The sequence below is a fragment of the Natrix helvetica genome, assembly GCF_964273705.1.
Source record: "Natrix helvetica genome assembly, chromosome: 1".
In the NCBI taxonomy this organism is placed as follows: Eukaryota; Metazoa; Chordata; class Lepidosauria; order Squamata; family Natricidae; genus Natrix; species Natrix helvetica.
This window is the reverse complement of record NC_138548.1, coordinates 178847965-178867028: the sequence shown is the minus strand read 5'-3', so window position 1 is coordinate 178867028 and position 19064 is coordinate 178847965. Positions and strand designations below refer to the sequence as shown.

Here is a 19064-nt window from a genome sequence, read left to right as displayed (position 1 = left end):
CGTCCTGACATTGACTGGATTCATATATAGTGCATTCCATCTTGGTTTATGAAATATGCCACTGTTTAATTAAGTTCAGCCAGCGCACCACACTATGGAAAAGATCCTCAATCTTTCTAGGCTGGTGGGCACATTGGGAAATGTTGAGAACATTGGCTGCTGGAATTGTTCGGTCATTAATAAAATGACTGCTGTGCGGGGACAGAAGCTATTATAGTGCAATGAGTTTAGCAGAACCTGCTTGACATCCTCTCTAAAAGATAAGGCAGCTGTAGCTCACTGGAGAGTTTTGCAGAGGTATCTAGGAGCGATTGCTGGAGGGCAAAGAGGGCAACTAGAGGCTCTAGTCAACCCTCCTTGCCCTCCAGCATTCGCTCCTAGATACCTCTGCAGAAATCAAGACAATGTTGGAAGTTCATGTTTTGCTTGGCAAAATGCTAGCTAGGAAACCTGATGGGGTAGGAGAGAGCTCAGTGGGCACCAGTGGAAATGCCCGCGGGTGCAACTGGCGCTTTTGCGCTATCACATTCAGCACCCCAGCCTTAACCTTCATTTTACAAGTCGCAACCCGTGCTAAATTACAACCCCCCCCAAAAAACCCCAACCCTTTCCGGTTGAACGTGGGATCGATGAGTCCAGCTACCAGCGCCTTTTATTTGAGGAGCCTCGGCAGCAAAACACACGCTGAAGAGAGAAGGGCGAAAGAGCCGCGACCGGCGAGTCCAGCTCCGCGGGCAGAGAAGCAGCGGATTCTTCGATGCCCGGGAAGGTTTTCCGAAGAGGGGCGCGGCTCGGGCGCTTGCGAGGTTGGGCCGGGAAGGAAAGGGTCCCGCGGCCAGGGAGGCGCAGCTGGTATTACCCACAATTCTTTCTCCAGCCCCTGCAAAGAGGTGGAGGTTAGGGTTAGTTTTATACACACACGCGCACAAATCGGGGGGTGGGTGGGTGGGCGGCAAGAGGAGGGAAAAAGAGGAGGGAAAGGAGGCACGGGTGGAAAACGCACGCCCTCTTTATCGCCGCCGAAAGGGAACCTGTCCTCTTCCCATTTGAACCCCAGGCTCCTTGTAAAGTCGCCCGTCGTTTGACAGTCAAACGACCCTCTGCTCTCACCGCCCTTAAACTCTTCCTTTCCCCGTCGCTCCCCCTCCTCCCCCCGAGAGAAAACGCCGCCGCCTCCATTGCCCCCGCCTCCTTTTCCCGGGCGATGGCTTTGACTACGCGGTGGCAACTCCCCGCTTTTGCCTTTCCCTGCTGACTCAAGCCCGCGAGAGAAATGGGAGCAGAAGGCGTAGAGGAGGATTGAAGGGACGCCGTCCCTCCGCCTCTTGAAGAGGCTCGTGCCCTTTCCCGGCTTCCTCCCCTCCCCTCCCTCTCTCACCCTCTGGGGAAAGAAAAGGTGCCCGCGCCCAGCAGCCGCAGCAGGCAAAGTGGGCGCTTGTGAGGAGCGAGCGAGCGGGCGGGAGGAACGGGTCGAAGCGGAAGGGGGTCGCGGGCGGATGAAGCAGCCCCCGCCGCTAGGAGCAGCCGGAATCTGCAAGGACTCGGGGCAGCGGCTCCGCCTCTCTCTCTCTCGCCAACTCCGGTCCTCCTCCAGCATCCTCCAGAGGCGCCGCTGGAGGGAGGGAGGTGCTGCAGAGGCAGCGTGGTGCATGGAGGAGCGCGCCGAGGCCAGGAAGCCTCGCCTACCGGAGCGCGGACCCTGGAGGAAAAACCCCTCCCGCACCTGTGCTCCCCCCCTGCTGCTTTCAAGCCTCCCGGGGCAGCTGCGGACTGCGTGGCTTCTGGTAAGTCTGAGGGGAGTCGCCGCCTTTTAGAGGTGGGGGGAGCGGGAGAGGCTCTTGTTATGCTGGCATTTTGCGCTCATCGCCGCGGGTGGGTAGGTGGGTGGAAAACAAGGAGGGAGAAGTTGCTTTGTTTGCGTGGGCTACTGGGTGGTTGGGGTGGCGCTGGCGGTCGCCCCCGTCCTTTCTTCCTCTACATCACAGCATCTTTTGGGAGGGTAAGAAGAAGCAGAAGCGAATGAGTCAGTCGTTATGTGTGCGTGCGGCTCTCATGGCTATGGGAACATTATTATGTCATTTCCTAGGCTTAGCATGCTTTTCGTGTCAAGAGGGGAAAACCTTTTGGTGGCCGACGTCGTTCGGGATCCGAAGTCGGCTAGGACTGCTGCAGCCTTATCTGTTTACATTTCCCCTGCGAGGTGTTAATGGCAGATGTATCAGATATCTCGGGTCGGCTGTAGCTCTCCTGACCAATTCATTTGGGGTGCTGATGATGTGTCAATGTACGCACACAGAGGGCATTGCGAAAGGATTTCCGTATGAAAGACGGATCATTTTCCACTAATTCCCTCAGGATTTATAGTGACCATGTGAAAACGGCAACAAACTAATACAATTATTCTTTGGACATGAAGTTTCAGTAATCAGACTGAGTCAGTGGAAACATTGGCTTGAAAGATTTCCTTTGGCAAAGAATTAGATTGGGGAGGGGGGGGATTGTAAGAAAAGCCAGAAACTGTTTAAGTAAATGTAGTGCCAACAGTTCTCAGAAAGTATTTGAACATTATATTGGATATAAATTGTCATATATAATCATTTGTTTATAGCAATTTAGTTCAGTGGTGGTTTACCTGACATCAGTCTTTGTTATTGATTATATTGATTATTCATTACGAAGGCAAGATTTTTAGATAGGAGCTTGCATTTGTAAACAGGAAAGGGTTCCTTTTTGGTTAATTTAAACTGCCAATGCAAGTAATATTTGATGGCTAATTTGATATTGTGGATCATTGTTATTCATATTCGGATATTTTTTCCTGTGCTGTATAAAGATTTTTCCAAACCTCTTTTTAATTCTTGTGAAGAAATTGCACTAAAATCAGGATATATAGGCCTCTGTTATTAAAATAAATATTTTTTCCTATGCTTTAAAAAGTAGGAATGCTGCTGCTTATCTTTAAATATATCACATGCACACACGCACACACACTCACACTCACTGAATACCATACCTATTGTTTCGGTTGATATTTTTAAAAAACCCTTTTTTTACATTTATCAACTTTTAAACTAATTTCAGGGGATTTTGAGTGTTTTATATAGTTGGCTGTTGTCTTCAAATGCTTATAAAATCTGTAATACAGTAAATGCTTTTGCTACTTGTTTTTAAAGATGATAATTACCAATTAAATTTGGGGAAAGAAAATGTTAACTGAAAAGTTTCAGATTTGCTTCATTTATTCAATATTTTCTTTTTTAAAAAACAAAAATGAAATACCAAGTTTAGGGGTGATTCTTAAATCCTACTAAACTCTTAAGCTAAATGGAAGAACACTACTTAAATGTACATTTGTTTAGAATTTATGTGATTCATTTTTCATAATTGTGTTACATTTTTTATTCAGTGAAGTTTTGTCCAGATTCTCTTAGGTTTGCCTTACTTGTACTATTAATGGGGAAAATATTTTCCTTGCTAGCCTAGCAATGTGATTCAGGCTCTTTAGTATCAGTAACAAAATTGTGTACCATGTATGGTTCTCCCAAGAATGTAGGTTTTTTTAAAAAAGTGTAATGATTTTGTCTGAGAAAAGAAAATCAATATTGAGTCAATACTTTTATTAAGTTAACTCAAGCTTTTCCAAATAGAATACAAGCTTCTGAGTTTCCAAGAATGTTTTATTTGGCAAGTTGATATGATATTGTAGATACTATAATACTAAATTCTTAAGTGTAGTTAAAAATGATAAAATAGTTATGTAACTTGTCAGTTTCACCATTGCGATTGAGTCAAATATAGTCCAAGGTCACTGCCATACATGGATTTACAGTGAAAAAGGAAGTTCTGAGATATACAGTTGAATTGTGTCATAAAAGCTTCATTGGTGAGGATAAATATGAAATACATGCAGCAGAGCATCTACCTTAAACAGAAGAATAATCCTTAGATATAATCATCAAAGGAAAATTGAAGGGATGGAAGCAATGAGTAAAGAAGCAGCTGTATTCAAGAAACTACTGTTACTATTGAGAATAAAATTCACATAGCGAAACAATAATACATTTTCCCCCAAATGGACATACAGGACAAAAAATGTATCTCTTGTAATACATACCGTTTAGTATAGGTAGCTTTATCAGATATCGACCTGAAATCCTCTGATAAGATATTCATTTTCAACCAATAGTTTGTTGATCAATTTCAGTGGTATCAATTTGTCTGTGAACTTTGCTCAGAAACCTTTTAAATAGTAGGACAAAAATGCAATCTTGCATTGTATGTAAAAGATTGTAAGCAAAATTTCCTCAAAAGGGTTAAATAACCTTTCAATATAGTGAAACTTAACTAAGCCAAAATTGAACTTCAAATTTGCTATGATTGATGGTTTCTCACCTTGTAAAACATAAATTTCTATATATTTGTTCAAAAACATGGAATAGTTATGACCTATTAAATAGATTTGTTAAGGTACTGAACTATTAATTGTTATTGCAATTCACTAACAATAAATCATATACATACATTTGGAAATAAACCCTACTAAATGCAGTCAGATTTTTAGTCAGGTATGTGTATATAAGGCAGTGCTTCTCAATTATTTTCTGTCATGCCCCCCCTAGGAAGAAGAAAACATTTCGCGCCCCCCGCGCGACTGTAAATAGTATCATTTGTCTATAAAATTGTTATAAGTACACCTCTGCATAACACTGTATCCTTATTAACGTATAAGAGAATAAAAAAAGAAAGAAATGTGGATCAATTTACAACAAAGAATAGCTTTATTAACTATAGCAGAAAAGATTTAAAGGAGCACAGGATTTAAAGGAACACAATATTAAAAAAAAACTTTAACCTGCAAAACAAAAATATATAAAATAATTTGAGCTGAGCCCCCCTTTACGGAGCCTCGCGCCCCCCCCTGGGGGGCCCGCCCCACTATTTGAGAAGCACTGATATAAGGCAATAGCTTTTTGTTACACTCAAAACATATACTTTAAAACATTAGAATTATTAGTTTGCATTACATTCTGCAAGTATAATAGAAGCATTTAGATATTACTTGGGTAAATAATCAAATAATGTACCTGAGTGACTGAACAGTGATGACTTTAGAAATAAACATTTCTTAACTTATTCTTTTATGGAAATTAGTCAGAAGGCTAAGTATTACAGATAAATTTTCTTAATACAATATTATTCCCTATATGTACTGGTACTTAGAGAGTCTTTTTGGATTGGGCTGTACAACAGTTTTGGAGCTAAATGTTGCATTTAGCCTTTGAGAGGCTTTACTTCAAAAAATCACTATTCTAAAGACATAAATAGTGGATTAAATATATTTTATATTTAAACTTAATTGACATTTCATCAGTCAAATAGATACAATTAATATGGCTATTCTCTATGTATTCCCTATTTTTCCTTTGATCATATTAAAACTTATAATTTGGTAGCTAAAATTGAAAGGTTTCTGGAGGTTGAAATAAAATCTTTTGGGTGCCATATATGCCCTTCTCCCCTACTTTAAATACCACACCTGTTCCAAATGGGCTTCTGAAAATGTGTAATAAGGCTAAGGTGGGATTTGTAGAGAATTTAGGAAATTTCTGCAGTAAAGATTTATGGCATCTCCATTGCATTGCCTGGGTATCATTGTAGTGATATAAAATTCGTCTGTGCCACTTTTCTTTTGGCACAACAATGGTTGCGAGGATTCTGGAAGTTATTATAAATTGCTAGTGTGGAAATAGCCTTTGTGAAAGGGCTTGTTGTTCTTGGTTTTGGTGCCACTCTGAAAGCAGCTTAGGTCTTCAACATCAACTGTATTGAGGATCTGAATTCTGTCTCGGATGAAAGTGCTCTGAAGCAATTTTGGGGCTTTTTTGAGATGATGTGACTTCATTTCATTTTTGGATGGAATTCTTCCTCAAACCTTCCCATTGCTTCAGACCCTTTAACAGAAGTCCTAGTGAAACCTTTGTACTTAGGTTTTAGCAGAGTCCACGGAAAACTAAGAGGCATGAATTTGACAAGTATTTTGTCGCTCTCTTCTTTCTGTCAGCACTGAATCTTTTATTTTGTTTGCCTTTTCTTTGAGTGGAAGATGAAGGTATTTTTGTCTTTGCAGCACCCACAGGGGGTCAGTGACTTTCAAATCTTGTCAGATTGGCAGAAGGAGAGACTGTAATGGGCTGATGTCCCCACTGGAGAAATAAGACGATGAAAACAGCTGAAATGCATCCTTTAAGGGAGGTTATGTTAAAATATGCTGTCTTATCTTGGATAACAAAAAATTAAGATTCAAAGGAGTGTATTCTAGAATCTGTTACCACTGTATCATTAAAAAAATAATGCCGTGTATGATCATTGTCCCAATTTCTAGAATTGTGAAAAATATTTCAAGAGCTACTTTGTAAAGTATGTTGACAAGAGAGAAGCACCCTCTGGGAAGCCCCGAGACACACCTGGACTCTGGAAAGCTCAGCCCAGTTGGTCTGGGATCTTTCGCAGGTGATCTTCACTTGGACATATTGATGCTTCTCTTTGCTGGTAACCCCAGTGGAAGCATTGCCTGTGCATACACGTGCAGAGAATCTAGAAATCTATGGCAGCTGTGACAAACCTTCCAGAAGACACAACCACTTCAGTGTTTAAAGAAAATATGTGCTACTCCTGCTAGTTCCCTTTGCAAAGCACTTACTGTAATTGTGCAGATCCTATGATTTACCTTACTTTCTAAGATAAACTAGGACCACTTGGAGAAAGTACAGTAAAGGATCCAAACCATGGATGCTGTAGAATACTTCCCTATTTTTATATGGTGATTCTAATTTCTGAACACATCCAGTTTCAAATTAATCCCATTTGTTTACTTGGAACCTTTATAATATTCCTGTATGGAATCTCTGCCACCATCAATACAAGGTTTTCTCTGACATTATTGATTTCTTATCCAAAAAATAGGTGCTCTGGATCAGTGGTCAATTGGCAAAAGACAGGAAATCTAAAACACTTAGATATATTTTCTCAATTGCTTTGATGAGACTTAATGTGCTTTTAATTTTTCATTTGATTTATCCTTATAATATAAGTTGGATTTATCATTTGCTTTCTGTGTAGTTTTTCTTTTTCTTTTTGGTGTCTTCAAGTGTGTGTTGACTCCTAGTGACTACCTGGACAAACGCCTGCAGTTTTCTTGACAAGATATTGGAAATTGTTTGTCTTTGCCTACTTCCAGGACTGAGAGTGACTGCTCCAAGGTCACCCAACTGGTTTCATGCCTAAAATGGGACTAGCATTCACAGTCTCATGGTTTTTAACCTGGTCCCTTAACCACTACACCATACTGTCTTTCTAGGATGCTGCATAGCATATAGGTTGCAGCTGATCATTTTCCTAAGGTGAAATCTCTGGATCCATGTTTCATGCTAAGCCATAATTTAGCTTGTTTTGCCATAGTGTATCAGTAAAATGTATTAATCTAGCTACTGGGAATTGGAAACAAGTTATTACTTAGCTTGTATGATAAATAGTGATTTATTTAATGAACTATAGTTAAGCAAACAGTGGCTAAATGCAATCCAGAAATTAAATTGATAGGGGTTTAATAATGAATACATACAAACATTATGTATAGAATCTAAGTATCTGATGCAAGAAGTAATGAATGGAAACTTATCAAGGAGAGATCTAGAATTAAGGATAAATTCCGTGAAAGTGAGGACAATTAATCAGAGGAACAGCTTCCTTCCAGAAGTTGTGGATACTTCATCACTAGAGGGTTTTAAGAAGAGAATGGGCGGAGACAACTTCCGGTCCCTGAAGGCGACGGATATGTGCGTCCGCTTCTCATCTTCTCAGTGGGCTCCTTTTAGGAGCACGGGGGGCCTTAGAGGGGCTCCCTGCCATAGGGCGGCTTGTTGGGACCCCCTGGATCAGCAGCAGCCGCAGGGGGGTCTCCAACTTTGCGCCAGGAGCCGGGGAGGGAGGGGGTACGTGGCATCGCTGTCATGTCGCTGCATGCCTTCGCCGAGCGGAGCCTGGAAGGAAATAATCAATCAGATGTTACAGCTGAAATGCGTTGAGGTGGGAAGTCTCCCTCAATCTCTTTTTAAGTTACTCAATTTATGAACAGCAGCTTCTCTAAATCCTGGTTTCAATCTTTTGAAGTGTTAAGATTGGAGGGGGGGGTTTTCCACACCCCCTTGAAAAGCAGCATTCCCTCTCTCTCGGAGGAGAGAGAGAGAGAGTTAAAAGTTACTTTCACTTCCTCTAAGCAATGGGAGAATGACTTTTTGCTACAATTGCAAGAGATGACTGCTGAGTTGATTCTTTTAAACTATTTTATGGAAACTTTGGACATGTTGCTTTCTGATCTCCTGTGAAGGCAGAGCCAAGACGGCCAACTTCCTCCTTCTTCTTTGCTTTTATGAATGAAGTTTCCCTTTTGAAAGTTTCTGGCTTTGTACTATTTCACACCCTAGAGATCTCCAGGAACCTCTCCTCTCACGTATCTCCCTGGGATTTGGAACATTTGACTTATATCATCTGGTGTGGAACTGTATAGGAAGACTAACTTTTCTCTTCTGGGCTTGCTTGCCTCACGATCTCTCCCAGCTGTGTTTTTCCACAGACACCATTTCTTTTGTATAGACTTATAGCTATCTCGGAACTTAATATGGGTCCTAAAAAGTTACCGCCTGGTAAGGCATCTTCGGCCCCGACATCTTCTACGTCCAGTCCGATTACACAACAGACACAATTGGCTTCATTTCTACAACCTAAAACAACTGAAGAGAGTTCAAAGGATTTATCTGTTGCCCAAATGTTTCAAAACATTATGAAGGGACAAGATGAACTGAAAAAACAGTTGGTGGATTTAAACGATCAGCTCAAAGAAACGCAACAACAAACAACACAAAATAATCAGAGAATAGGTGTGCTGGAGGAGGACGCGACTGGGATGAGGGAAGAGGTTAAGACAATTCAGAAGGGGAATACAGAATTTGAAAATCATATGATAAAGATGGAATTTGAAAGAATGTCCTTTTTTCTTAGATTTCAAAACGTGCCAGAGACAGAGAACGAAGACCTTAAGGAAATCATGACCACAATTTCAGCAGAATACATTAAAAGAGATAAACAACAGTTATGGTGGGATATTGATTTGATTTATAGGATCAATTCAGCATACACTAGAACACACAATGTTCCAAGGGAAATGCATGTTAAATTCCTTAGAAAGACTACAAGAGATGAGGTCTTAGGAGCTTGAAGGGTGGGACCATTAAAATATAAAGATAAAGAAATAACCATTCTTAAACAAATTCCGAAGAAAGTAAGAGATAAGAGGAAGAAATATTCCTCTTTATCAAAGAAATTATATAATAAAGGAATTTGGTTTAGATGGTTATTGCCAGAAGGAATGCTGATTTTCTGGGAGGGCAGCAGAATTAGAATTAATACAGTTGCGGAGGCAGAGGCCTTCATTAAAAAACACAGTGCCCTCCTAGATGAAATAGGGGACAGTACACAAGATATGAAGGAGGGAGGAGCCGTGGCTCTGCCAGCAGACAGGGGGGAGGATGCAACAGTGAAAAGACTCAGGTCACAAAAATGAGTTTGAAACATTATTGCAATTGTTGTTATAATGTAATTGTTGGAAGTGACATAAAAGTTGATTGAATATATTGATGATATAATGTAAAACAAAAAGCTGCCAATGTCTATTTCTAAACTTTTGATGTTTTTTTTCTGTAAAAGTTGTGAGATTTGGGGGGATTTCCACCTTTCGCATGATGTAGCTGTCAAAATTTTCTATACCTATTTACCCTTTTCCTATAAATATTTGTAAAAACCAATAAAATTCTTTTTTTAAAAAATAAAGAAGAGAATGGACAGCCATTTTTCTGGAATGGTATAGGGTCTATTGCTTGAGCAGAGGGTTGGACTAGAAGACCTCCAAGGTACCTTCCAACTCTGTTATTCTGTATTCTGTAAGTTAACCATTTTTGTATCTGGTTATGGTTTGGAGCCTGCTAAATGATGACTAGCACTTGCCTGCTTTTTATGTTTTCTGATTTTAATTTTGATTTTAATTAGGTTTTTTTCATTTGGTTTTAATGGTTATTGCATTTTTATTATTTTCCTGCAGTTTATTGTTTGTGTTGTTTCTTTGTTTTAACTATGTGAGCTACCCAGAATCACAAATGAGTTACTATACAAAGCGAATAAATAAATACTGTACATAAATTTTTCAATAGGAATATGAGAGAGAAAAGGTAAGTGTTAAAACATTTGTTTGAGTGCAGAGTATGTGTCCTTACTCATGCTGATGAATTCAGATGAACAACTATGATAGCATAACTGCTGAAACATGTATATGTGTATGTGACATTATAGAAGCAGCTGTATACATATCCTTTGGATTATGCATCCCTCCCTCCCTCCGTCTTCCTGCCTCTATCACTATCACTATCTCTGTACGTGGTCACACTTTTTTGTGATTTAATGTACCTTCATAAGTGATCAAGCAATACTATAAAATGCCAATTGTGTAGCTCTGAGCAATAATCCATAGTGAAATTGCAAACTCTGTGACTCTTATCTGAGGTATCCTTTGCTTGGTTTCAGCATCTTTTAAATGCCGTGATTTAGCTATTTGAGAACTATCTATTCTATAACATTCAATAGTATTGTTGCATTAGGGCTCTTTCCCCTGCTGCTTAATAATACATTTCTTAGTGATGCTATAGAAACACGTTTAGGTTCCTTGAAATGAATTGCGTATGTGTATGTTGTATTTGTGCTGATAAATAAATAAAGGGAGACTAAATAAATAAATAAATAAATAAAGGGACACAAATGTAACAAAGGCAACATTAAAAATATGGTTTTCTGCCTGGATGGTCTCCTGGAGTGAGTCGAAAGACAGAAAAGGGAAGCAGTGTGTTCCCTCCCATATTTGGGCATACCAGGGGTTGTGACACAATACATACATACATACATACATACATACATACACACACACACACATATATTCATATTTTTATATTTTTATATTTTTATATTTATATTTATATTTTTATATTATTTTTATATTTTTATATTATTTTTATATTTTTATATTTTTATATTTTTATATTGTTATATTGTTATATTGTTATATTGTTATATTGTTGTATTGTTGTATTGTTGTATTGTTGTATTTTCGTATTTTCGTATTTTCGTATTTTCATATTTGTATACATATACACACACACACACACACACATATATATATATACACACACACACACATACATATACACATATATATGCTAGTCTTGTTGTATTGGGGTCTTTTCCCATGTAAGATTGAGATTGTCTTGGCAATGTTTCAGCGAGGTCAAGACAATCTCAATCTTACACGGGAAAATATATATGTGTGTGTGTATGTGATGTGTGTGTGTGTGTGTGTGTATGTGTTTATGTGTGTATGCAGGTCTTGGCGTATTCGGGTCCTTTCCTGTGTAAGATTGAGAGTATCTTGGCGACGTTTCGCCAAGGTCTCACTCGTCATCCTCAGGCTGGTGTTTTTGGCTTAAAGTATGATCGGAGCTGCCATCTTTCTATAAATCTTGATGGGGGTGTGTGGAGTGCTGGCTTTGTTTCAGTAAGTGGAATAATTGGTTGTATGGTTGTACCATGATTGGTAGATTGGTGCTGATTGGTGCTGGCTGTGTGTCCGTTGTTGTTTCATGTTGTAGGCCTGGGTTGTGGATGGGGCTCGTTTGTTGACTAGGGCTGGTTTCCAGATGTCTGATAGGCAGAAGGTATTGTCACATTTATTCATGTTGTGGGGGTGATTCTCTATTTCGATAGCTTCCATAATTATTCTCTTGTTGAAGTGTTCAGTTTTGGAGATTAACCTGGTTCCTTCAAAATTAATTTCATGTCCTGTAGCTTTAAGGTGCTGGTAAAGGGAGGAAGTTCCTTGCCAAACAAACCAGCCCTATGAGCAAACCGGAAGTCAGATCCTGAATTTCTGGTTTGCCCGTAGGGCTGGTTTTTTGCACTCTGGAGGCTTCAGGAAAGCTCAGGAAAAAATGGCCTCAAAAGAAGGCCAAAGTCAGTTGCCCAGTGCACACATGCACACTGGCCACTGACAGGGCAACGCCTCGCATGCCCTGACAAATGGCTCCGTGTGCCACTTGTGGCACGAGTGCCATAGGTTCGCCATCCCGGTCCTATAGTGACACCCTGAAAGGAGAGGTTAAAACAGTTTATTTCCAGGATGTGAAGGGTCTGTAACTAGTTTCTCAGCCCTCTTTCTGGTCTATGCAGTATACAAGTCCTCAATGGAAGGCAGGCTGGTTTCAGTTGTTTTTTCTCCAATCCTAACTATCCGTTGAAGTCTGTACCTGTCCTGTTTAATTGCTGGGCCAAACCAGACAGTTATAGAAGTACAAATGACAGATTCAATAATTTCTCTGTAGAACTGCATCAAAAACTCCTGGTGCAGTCTGAACTTTTTGAGTTGACATAGGAAGAACATTCTTTGTTGCACCTTTTTAATGATGGTTTTAATGTTAGGTGTCCATTTCAAATCTTGTGAGATTCTAGAACCCCAAAACCTGAAGGAGTCTCCTGTTGATACTGTATTGACTTCCAGGATTAATTGGCCTATATATTCAGGAGAGAGGTCAAGACTGCAGAATTTTGCTATGCAGGTACAGTGCCAACGGGATTGGTAATTGTCTGACAGCAGCAGAAGCACCAGGCCTGTAGATGTGATTCTTAAGGCCTAAAATTAGGATCCTAGTCCAGGCCTGAGACTTAATGCTTGGCATATTGGCTTCAAGCCTCAATAGAGGGTGCATTTTGGAGTGCCAAGCAAGATCCCAAGAAAATTTGATTGAATGGCTGCATAAGCACTCATATTTATGTAAGGCCCAAATTGTATGCCATATAATAGTTGAACAACTGTTTTCACTGTAAACAATTTAACTGCTGCTGGGAATGTACTCTGGAAACAAAATAACTGTAGTCAAGGATTCGGGCAGAAAGAATCCACTAAGAATCCTAGATATTTGATTGAGCACTCTGTTGAAGCAGATGTTGGCCTTCAAAGAAGCAAGATAGAAGAGTATTGATGAAGAAGAAGCCTCCTGAGAATACTGTGGATGGCTAAGAAAACAACCAAGGGATCGTTGAACAAATCAGCCCAGAATTTTCACTTGAAGCATGAATGACCAGGCTCAAATTATCTTACTTTGGATACATTGTGCAAAGACCTAACTCTTTGGTGGAAAATACTCTAATGGTGAGAAAGGTGGAAAGAAATATAAGGAGGGGATGACTAGCAGCAAAGTGGATGAACTCAGTTACAGTGGTGATGAGTGTAGCATTGGAAGACCTGAAAGACTAAGTTGGAGCTAGATCATTCTGAAGACAATCAATCTACGTGCTCTCTACTAGTTAAAAATTATTTGATGGCACATAGAGAAAAGGAAAAGAACATAGTGCTAATGTCATAAAAATCAGGAAATGCAGTCAGATTTTAAACAATTTATTTTTAATTTCTAAAAAAACAATGCTAAGCTCCAGAATTTACAGCATTTTTGTCTTAATATTAAAATCAAATATTATACTTAACGGCTGAGTTCTTTTGCTATGGCAGTTTGACACTGTCATATTAGTTGCTCCTTCTTTCCCACACATTTGTTTAGTTTCATTATTTGTGTACACAACCAAGAATTATGAGTTTGTCCTTGGTTATCAGCACAGGAAGGCTTTTATAAATTAATGTGTTTTATTTAGGGTTCTGAAAATGGAATGATCTCTCTGAAAAAAGAAGGAAAAAAGAGTATAAAAGATATGGATAAGTAGTTCCTTGGGACAATTCGAAATGAGGTGTTATTCTTTGGCAATTTGTGAATGCATTTTAAAAAAGCAAATAATAGTTATAGGTTCCTTAATGTAGGACACAGGGTGGGTTTCGCAGCCACCCCTGCCATTAGATAGAGAGAGGCAGCAATTTTGGATATCAGTAGATTGTTAATGATTTACTTAACTGTTGATGTTTTCAATCAGGGTGAAGGAATGATTCTTATGATCCTCTCCTCTGCCCCCCTCCCCCATTGCCACAGAATAATTTCACTGGCAGAGTTTTGTGTATATTGGTTTGGTTAGTAGGAGGTAAGTCATCTTATATTTTCTCAGGCAGCACATTTTTTTACATTTCATGTAATTACATTTTGGGATTCGCTATCACAAAATGTGGTGTTGGCTACTCATTTGGCTGACTTCAGAAAGGGCTGGACCCACTCATAGAAGACATGGGGATTGATAGCTATTACCCTGATAGTAGTCTATAGGTAATCTACTGGGAGACTAGTTTTGATACTATAATAAATTAACAATAGCAGCCACTGGTAACCAAATAGAGTAAATGCATATTCCTAATTCTATTTATCACTGTGGATCTTAACAAGAAGGTTTTACCACCAGTATATGAGCTTCTGCATATGAAATAATTTGAGCTATATAGTTTTTATTATAAGAATAACTGGTATTTTCATTCAGATTTGGATACCAACTGCAAACCTTTTTTGACCTTCCACACAATGAAAAGTATTTCCATTGCTTGCTAGTTTCCTGACTAATTGAAGCTATTAAACTTATGGCCCTTTGCTACCTGCCACATTTTTTTTTGCAGGCAAGGTGGAAAAGGCTTTTAAATGATAAGCCACTTCTTTTTGAACAATAATAAACAGGTTATATATATATATATATATATATATATATATATATATATATATATATATATATATATATATATATATATATATATATATATATATATATATATATATATATATATATATATATATATATATATATATATATATATATATATATATATATATATATATATAACAATAAGTTGCAAGGAATGCAGCAGCTACTGAGCTTTATTATTGCAAGAAAAGCCTTGGTATCTTTCCTGAATCTCAGACACTCATATCTGCTCCTGGATTTTAGTAACAGTATCTTACATTATTCAAAGCTGAGAAATGACATAGATCTTAATTGGCATGTGCTTGGAGATCATTTCAAAGAAACTAGTTAAAATGAACAGTAGATTGTCAGCTGTGATGACATAGCAAGATGTGGTTAATCAAAAATTAAGTATAATTCTTGCAAGGTCTTTTTCACAAATTAGAAGCAGAAGGGAGAAAGAGAGTAAGGAGCGAGCTAGAATGATTCTCATCAGAATATCCATGACACAGTCCCTGTGAGTTGGCTTTTTAAAAGGGCTGGTTTGACATCTCTATAAATAGCATTTTTTTTCACAAGCAAATAAAAGAAGCAGAAGTAGGTCTGGACTTTTGCCTACTTTGTATTGAAGTTTGTGTAGACCAATGTGATCTTTGGAACTCCAAGATATTTTTATCTTCACAAAGATAAGCCATCTTAATTGTGTTTAGCATAGTGGAAGATGATTTTAAGCCACTTAAAAATAGGTTTGGATGAACTAAGTTGCGAAGAATTTGCTGGAGAAGGAAACCCTTGAAAGAAATGAGAATTACAACTCTCAGATTCCATCTAAGAGTGAGGTTCCCTATTAGTTCTCCATCCATTCAGTGTGATGGAGGATCTTATCTATGTTGGCTGAAAGAATTAGTCCCCAAAGATATTTGATTCCTTCTGAGCCCAGTGGCTTCTGCAGATGCAGAGCTGGCTTATTCGCATTCTTTGTGGCATCTGAGGACTGTACAGTATTCCTTGGTGGCAAGAAAGTGCATGTGCAACTCCCACCCAATCCAGTTCCTAGGTGAAGAGGTGTTCTTCCAGTATATGTTCATGGCAAGAGTAGAGGGTTTCATTTTAATCACTTGTAGATAATTGTTCCTATATTGCTTTCCCTTCATATAGCTATGTGAGAAATTCAAGCTTCAATGCAGACTCAAACTTTTCAAAGAGATAAGTAACCTACACAGCAGTGGTGGGTTCCTACCAGTTCGGACCAGTATGACCAAACTGGTAGTGGTTTGGTGGCCTGAGTTGCTGGAACCAGACTTCTGTGCATGCGCAGAACCATTTTTATAGTACTGTGCATGTGTGCGCATCAAGCACACATGCGCGTACGACCACGAATGAACCAGTAATAGCAGCTGCTGGAACCCACCCCTGATACACATAACATTATATTGCATTGCCTCCTGTTAACAGAACATTTACCCTTTTTCATTTTTTCTTTTGATTTTTTCCCCCCCAACCAAGTGGAATGTTGAAAAGAAATTATGTGAAGGGATCGGGGTTCTTTCTGTCTTTCTATCCATTAGTCTGCTTCTCTATCAAGAGGATAATTCTTCAAAAGCTGAACAGAATGAGTGTGGGGGGGCAGAAGCAGATGGACTGCGAGCTCTAGTCTCATTTTAGCCATGAAAATCAGATGACTGACTTTGAGCCGGTCATTTTCTCTCAGCCCAATTCCCCTCACAGGGTTGTTGTTGTGGGGAAAATAGGAAGAGGAAGATGTATTGGCTGTGTCCACTGCCTTGAATTCTTTGTAAAAAGAATAATGACGGGATACAAATAAATATATGAAAAACGAAAGTGGTCTACTAATAAATGGTTAACCACAGGTTTTGCTGTCTACATTGCCACCACTGTGCTGTGCTGTTAGCCTCTGAACAAGTGTTTGATGCACTAGACGACATGGCTCAGCTGTGCTTTCAACTGGCTCACCAATTTCCAGAGAATATAACAATAGGGTCTCATGAACCACTATAAGCTGGTTGCAGCACACCACTGGGCACCTCCAATTAAAGGCTGTGGAGGGGGAAAAAAAGGAATGGAAAATGTCCAAGGTGCATCACTATGGGAGAGGCAAGTGGCTTGGCTTGGACTGAGTCCAACTATCCCATTCTAAGTCACTTCCTTCCTGGTCACATGAACCAGATTGGAAAGTATGCAGTCCACTTTATAGTGCCAGGGCACACGTACACATAAACACAGACAGATGTAAAGCAGGGGAAAGCAGATTACAAACATGCACATACACAAACTCAACACATTCACATCTGGCCTGAATGAAGGAATGGTTTCTATAGGCCAGCATAAGCAAATTCCAAATAGAAATACAATTATTGGATCCAAATAGGTTAATAAAAATAAATACAATGCATTTACGTATGCATAATACATAAACATAGTCAACTGAATAAACAACTAAAATTAAGATGGGTAATCAGCAAAACCAAATAAGAAATATCTAAGAGCTATTTACACAAAGACTGTGGCATAGTGTACAGTTAGCAACATTTGGCAAAGAAGAGTCAGATAGCTTTGATACTAACAACTGGAGGTGAGAAGCATCAGAATGACCAGGATGCTTGACTAAAAATGGAGATAACAACTGCCATGTGTTAGGATAAGATGAGCAATATGATACAACGTGATCCAGCATTTCAATTCCTCCTACACCATCAGAGCACAATCTCCACTCAACTGAGATGTTCCCATATCTCCCCTTAGTAACAGTTGTTGGGAAGGCATTAAATCTAGCCAGAAATAACACCCTTCTGAATTTGGGGACTTCTTTACAGCTAAAGTACTTAGCAGAATGGAATAGATGAATAGTACAACTCAAAAACATGTTCCTGGTAAAACTGACAGATCCATTTGGATCTCTGTTCCATAGCCTATTGCTTAAGGGTGGCTGATACATGTTTATAGTCTATTTGGAAGATTGTGGCCCATGAAAAGCCAAGGGATTTTAATTTCTCATGAAGTTCCTGGACCCAGGAAGAATTAAAATTGTTAACCAAGATCAGAACAGCCAAATCACTTGGGAGAAATAATAGCTTAAATCAGTAGGAAAATATATGAATCCAGTCAGGCACAATACTGCATTAGAAAATTGGAGGGGCTCTTGGAAGATGGATCCCAAAAATTGGGATTGTACTTTTACAAAGAGAAGGAATTCACCCGTAAAGTCCAAATTCAATTCCAAACATTAAGTGCTTCAGGTACAAACTGCACTCTTTTGGAGAAATGGAATAATTGTAGAACTGAGTTTAATTTTCAAAGTATTTAGGATAGCGCACTCAGCATGTGCTTTATGATTGACATTGATGCAACAGTAAAATAGTTATAAAATTGGGTGATGTGATGACTTGCTTAATGATTGCATCACTTAATGATTGAAATTGTGTCATAAGTTGAGGACATATACATTGAGGACATATAAGTAGAGGTCATATACAGAAGTCAATATAGATGACTCCTATGGTTAGTGTTCGTAAACAAAATTTGAAACAATTCCAGAAACCATTCTCTGCATTCTTTCTTTACTTCCTTTTCTTTTCCAACTTTTCCTCTCCTGGCTGCTGAGTATGCTGGGTCCATTAGTCAATGTTTGTTTCTTTAAATTTTTGTTTAAAACAGGGGGGAAATTTCTGTCAATGTTGGGGTTGCCCTAAGCATGCAGTTGGCTACATTCCTACGAATATGTCAATAGGATTTGCTTTTAGAAAGGATTTAATGAAATTCTGTGCTTCAGATACATCAATGCAGTAGGGTGGAGTTAGAGGTCAGGGGGGGAAATTGTGCCATCCTCTTCATGTATAAAAAAAGCAGAGCTTCTGGCACAAAACTGCTTTTGTAATTTCTAGATCCTGCAGAGGTTTCTGGTTTGCTTACTTGCTAAAAACCAGAGTCTCAAGTAAACAATAGCCTGAAACAGTCTGATATGTGTGATGGAATAATGAGATTTGTCTTTTTATCATGCCTATTTAATATGTTAAGAATATCTAGCATAACCGAAAGATGCATGGTTTTAAAAAAACCATACGTACAAAAAATTCCACATGCATAGTTTTAGAAAGTAAAACTACCATCCCATTAAAGATCAGGTAATCAAACGTATAATTTAGATCCTTAGGCACCATGAACTATATCATATTATCCTGAAATAGTGTTATTGACTATTAATTTGTTTCCATATGTAATTCATATGGGGCAGTTTTTGTGCTATTTTTATCAAAACTTGAGGGATGGCTTATGTGTGGATGCTC

General features: G+C 38.9%; 1 protein-coding gene across 2 annotated transcripts in view; it reads left to right on the top strand.

The window, feature by feature from the left end:
• The first annotated feature begins 1468 nt into the window (after nt 1-1468).
• HECW2 (HECT, C2 and WW domain containing E3 ubiquitin protein ligase 2) overlaps nt 1469-19064 on the top strand; it is a 170709-nt gene continuing 153113 nt past the window's right edge. The window contains exon 1 of one of the 2 annotated variants that reach the window (XM_081944322.1): nt 1469-1784. The gene's annotated coding sequence lies outside the window, so the exon portion shown is untranslated. The remainder of the gene's footprint in view (nt 1785-19064) is intronic. The other variant, XM_081944321.1, reaches the window with a different exon arrangement.